This window comes from Notechis scutatus, chromosome 3 (genome assembly GCF_049901735.1).
Source record: "Notechis scutatus isolate UNSWTSFEM ecotype Mainland chromosome 3, rNotScu1.2, whole genome shotgun sequence".
Classification (NCBI taxonomy): domain Eukaryota; kingdom Metazoa; phylum Chordata; class Lepidosauria; order Squamata; family Elapidae; genus Notechis; species Notechis scutatus.
The window spans coordinates 189075276-189086157 of NC_142011.1; positions in this window are offsets into that span (position 1 = coordinate 189075276).

Sequence of the window (10882 nt, forward strand, 5' to 3'; positions counted from 1 at the left end):
GTACAAATTATCAACTCACTACATCATACAGCCCGCATGATTCAGGCCTATAAAGCTATGGTTGTTATCACTTTCTCCCATTGTCCCCTAAAATGCAAATAAAAATGTCAACAGGAAAATCCAACACTCACATTAATCAGAATGCATTTCAGCAATACTTCAGAGAATCTAAGTCTGGAGAAATCCACAATTTGGATGCTTTCCGTAGAGATGAATTCGTTTTTTTGGGTATGCATAGCATTGATCTGCTTTATTATGTGTTCATCAACCGTAGTGAGCCCATATGAATCCAATTTAAAGATTGACTTGGAATTTGGAGAGTTGTAGGTGAACACATCTGGATTGGCACAGGCTGAAGAAACCTGACATACTCTGTACTGGTTTTTAAAAAGTGGATGGGTCTACTTGATGTAATTCAAAGCATTTTGAAAATTCCAGTCAACTACAATAGTTGCTTTTTGGTATTTACAGCAGGATACACTGAAATCTATTCTAATTTTTTATTTATTTATTATATTATATTGTTTATTTATTTGTTTGTTTATTTATATTTATTTATTTATTTATTTATTTATTTGTCAAGCGAGTATTAGATAACAGGTATAAGTATAAATATGGTTATGAATACATGAAATAGATACGAATAAAAAAAGAAACAACAGGACAGGAATAGTAGGCACATTGGTGGGCTTATGCATGCCCCCACCAGACCTCTTAGGAAAGGGGTGAGGTCAATGCTATCTTCTATAAAAACACAACAACTTTATGTGGCAGATTGGGCTGAGAAATGTAGCTGAGAAATGGTGAATATTCATGCAATGGATTCTAGTTTTGTTTCCAATTGAAATCAGCAGATGGCTGTTAACATGGGTGTGAAGATTAGAATCTCTCAGTTACAACGAATGAACATTTCCCACACTGATTTACAAAATTGAAAAAAGAAAGCAATTTGCCAAACTTAAGGAAAGCAGTCTTCTTCTTGATGGAATTTCCTCAGTATGTGATGTTAGTTTGAAGGTTAACTTATTGAAAATGGGGTATGATGGCTCAGTGGTGAGAGATGCTGAGCTTGTCAGCTAGAGAGCTGATAGTCTGGATATGAGACCCAAGTTCCTTGCAACAGGGTGAGCTCCCATTACTTGCCTCAACTCCTGCCCGCCTAGCAATTCGAAAGCATGCAAATATAAGTAGATTAATAAGTACCACTTTGGTGGGAAGGTAACAGCTTTCTGTGCACCTTTGGGGTACAGCCATGTCACATGACCACAAAAAATCTCTTTGGACAACGTTGGCTTCCTCAGCCATGAAATGGAGATGAGCACAGTGCCCTAAACTCAGATATGACTGACAGGAAACCTTTACATTTTTTAAAAATTGAAAATCCAATGTTCAACAGGGATAAAAACTGAAGAAATAACATGGAGGAAATTCAGCAATGGTCAAGATGATGCAGAGACAAAAATAATGTTGGCACAAGTAGTCCTTTCCCAGATGGATAATGTCATTTTGTTTTGCTTTATTAAATCCCTTCTTTGAAATGTTTCCATCAAATAATGGTTCTGAAAATGAAATTGAAAAATAAGATGGAAAATTACTTCCTATCGGGGTATTATAATATTTTAACTTGGAAACAGAATGGTATGTTTTTTGGAACAGCATAAGAAGTTTAGGGCACAAGATATGGCAATGTTTTTAGCAAACAGTAGGGCAGAATTATTATTTCCATGCCAGCTGGTAGAATAGTATTGTACAGCTAGTTGATTAATGTGGAAAACAATTTAATTGATTCAGGACATTTCTTATTTCAGATGGGAGAGGAAAGAGATTTTTTTTTCTTGTGATAGAGAAATGTTTCAATATCACCCTCTTCTGGATAGTTTTAGAAAAAGCAGGTTACGTTCTTTCTAGGCAAGTCTACATGACTCAGTTGGTTTCAAAGTATGCACGAGAAAATAATTTTTTTAGTAAAAGCAAATGTTCACTAAGATTTAATAAAAAGACAGGAATGATTGGTTTGGCTACTCTGGGTTTCTGACCTGACAATTCTTAGTCTCATAATCAAGAAAGGAAAAACAACAAGAATTTATAAGACAACAACATATAGTTATTATAATTGTGATCCAGAAATTAAACAGTCTTGTTCTTCGCATAGCCTATAATAACCACCGATCAATTCAAATGATAATTTAAAAAAATATAGACTACAAAATTAACTGTTGTGTAATTTTTGAGCGCAACAGTCTCATTAAAAAATCCTAATTTATAAAACAATAAAATCATTTTAGGTGCATGCAATTTCATAGGTAGCAAAACAGCAAATCAAACATTTCAAATGAGAGACAGTAGTTAATGCATGACAAAACTAGGAAGCTCGTTGATACAATCAATCTATCATACTAAACCATAAAGCAGAGGTCCCCAAACTTGGCAACTTTAAGACTTGTGGACTTCAACTCCCAGAATTCTCAGCCAACACATTGGGGACCCCTGCCATAAAGTAACCACACTGATTGTGTTCACATAATATACTCAGTCATAGAGAAGTCAAACATATTTTACTCCAACTATTTAAACCCAGTTCCCATTCTCATATACAATATGCAATGCAATCATAGCTACATATTTGTTTGGAATCAGAAGCTATTCAGATACCATCTTTTTAACCCACTGTGTTGCTTACATGGCATTTGGATCACACAAGTTGTCCTTTCACTTTCTTTTCTTCCTCATTTTCTTCTGTAGAGTTTGGCTACCAAACTCCTTGTTTATTCCTTGGGCTACGTGAGAAAGGATTTAAACTGATAACAATAATTCAACAATCCAGTGCTTTACAAAACTACATAATATTGTCTTCCATTTGACTTTGTGCACAATTCTGTATCAAACACGTAGGCTGGGTTCATATGGGATTCACCAGTATTCTATTTATTCTATTTATAGTTCCAGAGATTCACAAGAATGAAGAAAGACTTAATTTTTGGAACTTATTGAAGGAGGTAAGGGACAATTGAGAACCTTAAATGAATGAATGCAGCCCTGAAAAACCAAAACCACTTCCAAAAATCAAAAGTGACACCTTCCATTTTTGAAATACAGAGTTTGGCTTCCTGTTCAAAGCCCTCAGGGTGATGGAAATGGCATGTTTTTGAGTTTGCTATTTGATTGAGAGAAATATGTGTGTCTAGTCCCATGATGGCGAACCTATTGCACGTGTGTCGAAAGTGGCACGCAGAGCTATCTCTCCGGGAACGCCAGCCATCCCCTGTTGCTCTTTTGGTTTCCAGCCAGCTGGTCTTCGCACGTGTGGGAGTGCTGGAAACTGGAAGAGGGCTCCCTCCACATGTGCACGTGTGCTCCTGTTTCGGCACTCAGTACTGAAAAGGTTTTCCAACACTGGCTAATACAATAACAGTTTTGCAGGACTTAAGGAGCTGTCACAGAGAAGAAGGGATTGATCTGTTCTTCAAAGTACCTGAGGGCAGGAAAAGAAGTAACAGATGAAAGATCATTAAAGAGAGATTCAGCCTAGAACCAAGGAGTAATTTCCTGACAATGAGAATAACTAATCAGTGGAACAGCTTACTTCTCGAAGTTGTGGGTGCTCCATCACTGGAAATTTTCAAGAAGAGACTGGATAGCCATTTGTTCAGAATGATATAGGATCTCCAGCTTGAGCAGGGGTTGGACTAGAAGATCTCCAAGGTCCCTTCCAGAGCTGGTATTCAGCAGGTTCTGACCAATTCTGGAGAACCGGTAGTGGAAATTTTGAGTAGTTCGAAGAACCGGCAAATACCACCTCTGGTTGGCCCTGCCCCCATCTATTCTCGGCCTCCTGAGTCCCAGCTGATCAGCTGAGTCTTCTTTGGTTGCCCTGCACAAGAGAACGGAGCTCAAAAGCAGGTTAGTGGGGTGGGGTGAGAATGGGGATTTTACGGTATCCTTCCCCCAGGAGTGGGGAGGGAATGGAGACTTTACAGCAGTGATCCCCAACCTTTTTTACGCCGCGGCCCGGTATCCCCAACCTTTTTTATGGCGCGGCCCGGTACCGACATCAGCTGGGCGCCGCCATCTTGTTTTGATGAAAAGTGCTTCCAGTGAGCTTTCTACCCGGAAAAGCTCACCGGAAGCACTTTTTCATCAAAACAAGATGGCGGCGCCCAGCAAGCCAGCGGCCCGGTAGAACTTGTTCCACGGACCGGTACCGGTCTGCGGACCGGTGGTTGGGTACCCCTGCTTTACAGTATATCCTTCCCCCTGGAGTGGGGTGGGAAGGGAGATTTTACAGTATCCTTCTCCTGCCACACCCACCAAGCCACACTCATCAAGCCACATCACACCCACCAAGCCACGCCCACGGAACTGGTAGTAAAAATTTTGAATCCTGGTCCCTTCCAACCATATTATTCTGTGTTCTCTGATGTTGACTCTGATCATCATTGGTAATGATTTTATACAATGAAATCCTTATGATTAAAGTAGATATCTTGCTGGTATAATGGCAATTGCCATCCAATTCACCTGCAAGGCAACGGCTTGAATCATATTATTCTAAGGAGTTGAAGTCTTCCCTTCTCCTTCCTATATTAATCTTCTTAACATTTGTAACAATTGACCAAACCTAGAACTTGCACTAGAATTTCACAAGAGGGTGCTGTTACATTAGAGTGCCCATAAAAATGATATTTCAGCATCTTTTATGAATCTCTTTAGTCTCTAATAAATTTTTAAATCTGGAATAACATTGGATTATTATGCAATACAGTATATATTACAGTGATATATAAGAAGAAGGAAAATTGAATTTTAAGTTATGGTAGTTGTCCCAAATAATCCTTTGGATGATGCTTTTATTTTGTCAAAGGTATAAAACTCCCAGATCTGTGCTGTACCATCTCAAATCACTACTGGACTAGGCTACAAAGACATAGATTTTTCTGCATTTTTTTTTTTTGCTGTTATCTAGATTTTTTGCAGCCCTTATATTATAGCCCTACATCAATGGTCAGAATCCCCAAGTTGTAATGCATTGTATATTATTGTATTGTATTTTTATTTATTTATTTTTCAGCATCCATCTTTATGTTTAATGCTAGACCTATTGGACATTTGGTTTTTTTTGTACAAAAGTTTTTTTTTTCATTGCTAGCATTGGATGTTTGTTTTTCTGTTTTGTATTTTACTTTTGTTGATAGAAGAAAATAAATATTTTTTTAAAAAAAGAATCCCCAAGTTATATTGCAAGGATGGCAAAATGCATTCAAGAGTTGCTGTGATACGACTCCGTGTTTATCATCATAAACCATGGGAATTTTATTGCAATAACTAGAGGACTCCTTATTTCTCCTGGGGAGTGGGAATCAGAGGTGCATTGTTTCCAAAGAGGGAGGCCCCTTTCTGATTAGCACGATCAACCTGCAAATCTTCAAATGTTGCAGAACCGCAACTCACAATAGTACTAGCCATGGTTGTGTTGAGCAGGACGACTGGAAGCCGAAGTTCAGTAACATTTGGAGGATCAGAAATTGCTTCCTGTATTTGGCATTAATGCATTCAGTTACGTTCTATATATTTATTTATTTTTATTTATTTGATTTGTCAATCGCTTACAAGATAATAGTATAAGTATAAACATAGTTATGAATACATGAAATGGATACATATAAGAAAAATAAAAAGAAACAATAGGATAGGGATGGTAGGAACATTGGGGCGCTTATGCACCGCCCCCTACAGTCCTCTTAGGAATGGGGTGAGGTCAATAGTAGACAGTCTAAGGTTACAATTTTTGGGGTTTGGGGAAGAAACCACAGAGTCAGGAAGAGTATTCCAGACATTGACTGTGCTGTCCAGACAGTTTAGAGTTAATGGGATTTGATAGTTAGTTAGGAATTGAGAGCTGTCCCCTTAAGGGAATGCATCATGGTAAATATTGTTAAGGTATCCTGGGAAATGTAGTTCATGTCATGTGGCCACATCTGTAACCCTGATTGGTCTCTGAATTGACCCTTGGTGGGTTGAGGGAAGTTTCTTCACTCTTGCCTGAACACAGCCTCATGGTAGCCTCTCTACCCCAGTTCTATTACTATGGGATGAAATATAGGATAGAAAGATTACTATCATTTACACTACGATTTCAACTATGCAAAGAATTGGACATTAGATGCATCTCGACATAACTGTGAGTTACCTTGAGGATACCTAATATAATCCAATAAAAGAAACTTTGTATGGAGGAATTTGTAGAGTTATCTATCTGTCTTCATATTCAGCAAGTGAACCAAAAGACAGAATAGTAAATGATAATCAAGAAGGAGGAGGAACCAGTCGTCCCTCCGGTCGTCTGCATGGCAGCAATGGTTGAACACAAGAAGGAAGGCCCCTTAAAACCTGCTCGCTTTGAATGCTTCTCCTGATGGAAACCTCTCATACTGGGCATGACTGTGATTGTTTGCACAGTCGTCTGTTTCCTCGGTCATCGGAAAGGCTTCCAGTCATGCTTCCCAGACCACTATACCCTAGCAGAGAGATGGATATTGAGAACTGCACAACAGGACACATATCCATTAGAATATGGATGCCTGTCCGCAGGGAAACCCAATCAACACAATCAAGTTCACTTCTGAGATTAAACCCCTTTATTGACAACCAAGAAGTACTTCGAGTAGGTGGATGCCTAGATAAAGCAGAAATGGACTCATACAGCAAGCACCCTACCATCCTCCCTGCTAACCAACATGTAATGAGACTGATAGTACAACACTACCATGAAGCAGTCCACCATCAAGGCCACCACTTTACGGAAGGTGCCATCAGAGCGAATGGATTCTGGATCATTGGCGCCAAAAGATGCATTATGACTGTTCTGCACTCATGTTTATGTTGTCACAAACAACGGGGACAGCCACTACACCAGATGATGGCTGACCTACCACCCGAGTGCCTGAGTTCCAAACCACCGTTCACCAATGTAGGCCTAGATGTATTCGGCCCTTGGTCAGTGTCTGCCTGATGAACCAGGGGCGGTCAAGCTAACAGTAAATGATGGGCAGTACTTTTCATATGCCTCAGCATTCAAGCTGTCCATATCGAAGTCATCAAATCTATGGATGCCTCTTGCTTCATCAATGCCCTGAGAAAGTTTCAAGCCTATAGAGACCCAGTCAAGGTATTCAGATCTGACTGTGGAATGAACTTTGTAGGCACTTGTAAAGAACTACAGATAGAGGAAGGCATTCACCCTAACTCACCAATTGATGGCTACCTTAAAGCCAACAAGTGCAGATGGATATTTAACCCTCCCCATGCATCCCATATGGGAGGAGCGTGGGAATAGCTTGCAGGATCCTGGATTCCATGTTGATGAAGGCACCCAAGCTAACACATGAAACCCTATCTACACTGATGGCAGAAGTAGCAGTCACCATCAACGATCGACCTTTAGTTCCGGTTTCCTCAGATCCTGAGAATCTGACTATTCTCACTCCAGCTGCCTTGCTAACTCAGAAGATGGGACATTGGCCCACACCATTAGGAACTTTCATTGTAAGAACTTGTACAAACAACAATGGAGACAAGTTCAACAGCTTGCCAACACCTTTTAGAACAGTTGGAAGCAAGAGTACCTGTCTACCCTACAAGACCACTGTAAATGGAAGACCGAATCTCAAAGAAGAAGACCTTGTCTTGCTGAAAGACAAGGATGTGCATTGGAATGCGTGGCCCATGGGACTTGTGCATCAAACCCTGCCCAGTCTGATGGACTAATCCACCAAGTCAAGGTCCTGATAGTGAGGTTGCTAGATTCCTCCTGTGACCAGCAGACGTTCACCAAGAAGCTCTATGCCAGACCGGTCACCGACCTAGTGTTGCTGCGGAGAAAGGCTGAACTTGAAGATTGAACCTCAAGCTTTGCATGCTTTGCTTTGTTTGATGCTTTATTACTATTTACTGCTTATCTTAGTTATATAGTTGTTGTGTCCCTGACTAGCTAAGTCTTCAACCTGGTCCGCATTTTGAGCGGGACCACCTGACTGTTCCCATTGGTTGGTGCCGTTTGACAACAGACTATATAAGGAGCTGTCAAACGGCATCAACTGGGCTTTTTGGGGCTCCGGCTCCAGCCAGCCGGCTGCCAGCCCAGCTGGGCAGCCACGTTAATCTGTTACTGCTTCAAATAAAGAAACGTTATTCTTCAGCTCCTGTGTCTGCCTGGTGTGTCCGTCTAGACCAATACAACACTGGCGACGAGGATGGGATGTCAGAAGAGACACCCAGGCAAGAAGCTAAGTCACTGAAGAAAGAGCTGAAGCCACAGAATGTCTGGAGCCACAGACAGTCTCTGCTGCGCCAAATTTAAAGAGCCTCCTCAGCTGAGGAAAAAAAAGTCTCCCTGAGCTGAGGAGAAAGTCTCCCTGAGCTGAGGAGAAAGTCACTGCCTGACAGGCCCTGTTGCGTGCGCCTTTTGAAGGCGTGAAGCTGAAAGTCTGCCTGACTGAAGAGAAAGGCACTCTAGCCTCCCGTGCTGAAAGGCACCCCGTTGGCGCTACCAAGAGCGCAGAAGTCTGAAGCCTCCCCAGCCGAGGAACAGGCGTCACCATCAAGGCCCGTGACGGCCGGCGAAACCCCGTTGGCGCTATCAAGGCGCAGAAGTCTGAAAGCCTCCCCAGCCGAGGAACAGACGTCGCCATCAAGGCCCGTGAAGGCCGGCGAAACCCCCGTAGAGCAGGCATAGAGCCGCCTCCTGTGCCAAGGGCACCCCCGTTGGCGCTACAAGAGCGCAAAAGCCTACAGTTCTAGCCGAGGACAGACGTCGCCTCAAGGCCCGTGAACCGGCGCGGCCTCCGCTGCCCCCTCCGACTCGGCCGCCGCTACTGTCGCTGCCGCCGCCGTGGCTTCCCGAGCTGCCACCTCTGCCGCCTCGCTCTGCCGCGGCGGCTTCCCCTGCAGCCGCTCTCCCGCCGAGGGCGCCAGCGCCTCTTCTGCCGCCGCCCAGCGGCTGCCGCTGCCACCGCCGCGGCCTCCGCTGCAGCTGTTTCTGTTCCGGCCACACGCCGCCCGTTTCCGCCGCTGCGCCTCGCTCCGCCGCCGTGCGGCCTCCGCTGCAGCTGCCCTTCAGCCGCCGCGGCCTCCGCCCGCCGCCACCGCCACGGCCTCTTCGGCCTCGCCGCTGCCGCGCGGCCTCTTCGGTCTTTCTCCGTCGCCGCCCGCACGCCTCTTCCGGTTTTCTCCGTCCCGCCGCCCACGGCCCCCGCTGGCGCCGCCCCTGTCTGGGACGCCGCTGCCTCTTCAGCCGCCGCAGCCTTCTCTGCCGCCACCGCACGGCCTCTTCGGCCTTCCGCCGCCGCTGCGCCTCGCTCTTCGGCCTCCGCCACCGCCGCGCGACCTCCGCTGCAGTCACCTCCCGTCCCGGCCGTCGCCGCCGCTGCCGCCACAGCCGACAGCCCGGCGCCTCCTCGACTTCCACCGGCTGCCGAGCGGCGGGCCACTGCCGGTGCAGCTCTTCACCATTGTGGACTCGGTGCAGCCATTGGCTCTGCAGGCCTGCAGCCCCTTCGTGGTTTTGAGCATGGCTGGCGTTGTTTCCGGGTTCACTGAGCTGTTTGAGACTTTTCTTCATTCTCTCACGTTGTTAATTAAAATTCTCTCTGCACCCCCTCCTTCCCAGTGACTCTGGGGAATGGATCCTGTATTTAGGGTGGTGGGTGTCAGGCATTGAACAAGGAGGTGCGCACCCACCATTAGAGTCCTTCCATGCACCCACCTCCAGGGTCTTTCCCCACCTGGGCTTGTCTCCCTTGACAGTAGCACTACACTCCCAGGGGGCGAAAGCTAGGTAGGTGGGAGGTTGGATGTTCGTGTCCCAAGGGGCCAGGAGAGCACAACGAGCCTCCAGCCTTAGGGTTCAGGCACCTCTGCCCTACCCCATGCAGGCAGTCACCAGACATGTTTATTCACCTTCTTATCTGGTTCCCCTTCTCAGGCTCCTGCCTTGTGACAGGTGGGGTGCCATTTTTTTTGTAAGCCTAGTGGATAGGTGTGCAAAGCAGCTACTAGTTCAATTTCCTGTTATACCATTGTATTCCCAAAAGGCTGGGCAGCGCATGCCCTTAGCTAGGGAAAGGGTGTTGTGTCCCTGACTAGCTAAGTCTTCAACCTGGTCCGCATTTTGAGCGGGACCACCTGACTGTTCCCATTGGTTGGTGCCGTTTGACAGCAGACTATATAAGGAGCTGTCAAGCGGCATCAACTGGGCTTTGGGGCTCGGCTCCAGCCAGCCGGCTGCCAGCCCAGCTGGGCAGCCACGTTAATCTGTTACTGCTTCAAATAAAGAAACGTTATTCTTCAGCTCCTGTGTCTGCCTGGTGTGTCCATCTAGACCAATACAACAATAGTTAATTGCTCTTTAGTTAGTAGTGGAATTTACAATTCTAGGTGGGGAGTGTGTTGTCCAGACAGTTTAGAGTTAATGGGATTTGATAGTTAGTTAGGAATTGAAAGCTGTCCCCTTAAGGGAATGCATCATGGTAAATGTAGCTAAGGTATCCTGGGAAATGTAGTTCATGTCATGTGGCCACATCTGTAACCCTGATTGGTCTCTGAATTGACCCTTGGTGGGTTGAGGAGGTTTCTTCACTCTTGCCTGAACACAGCCTCATGGTAGCATCTCTACCCCCGGTTCTACTACTATGGGATGAAATATGGGATAGAAAGATTACTATCATTTACACTACGATTTCAATTATGCAAAATTGGACATTAGATGCATCTCGACATAACTGTGAGTTACCTTGAGGATACCTAATATAATCCAATAAAAAAAACTTTGTATGGAGGAATTTGTAGAGTTATCTATCTGTCTTTATATTCAGCAAGTGAACCAAAA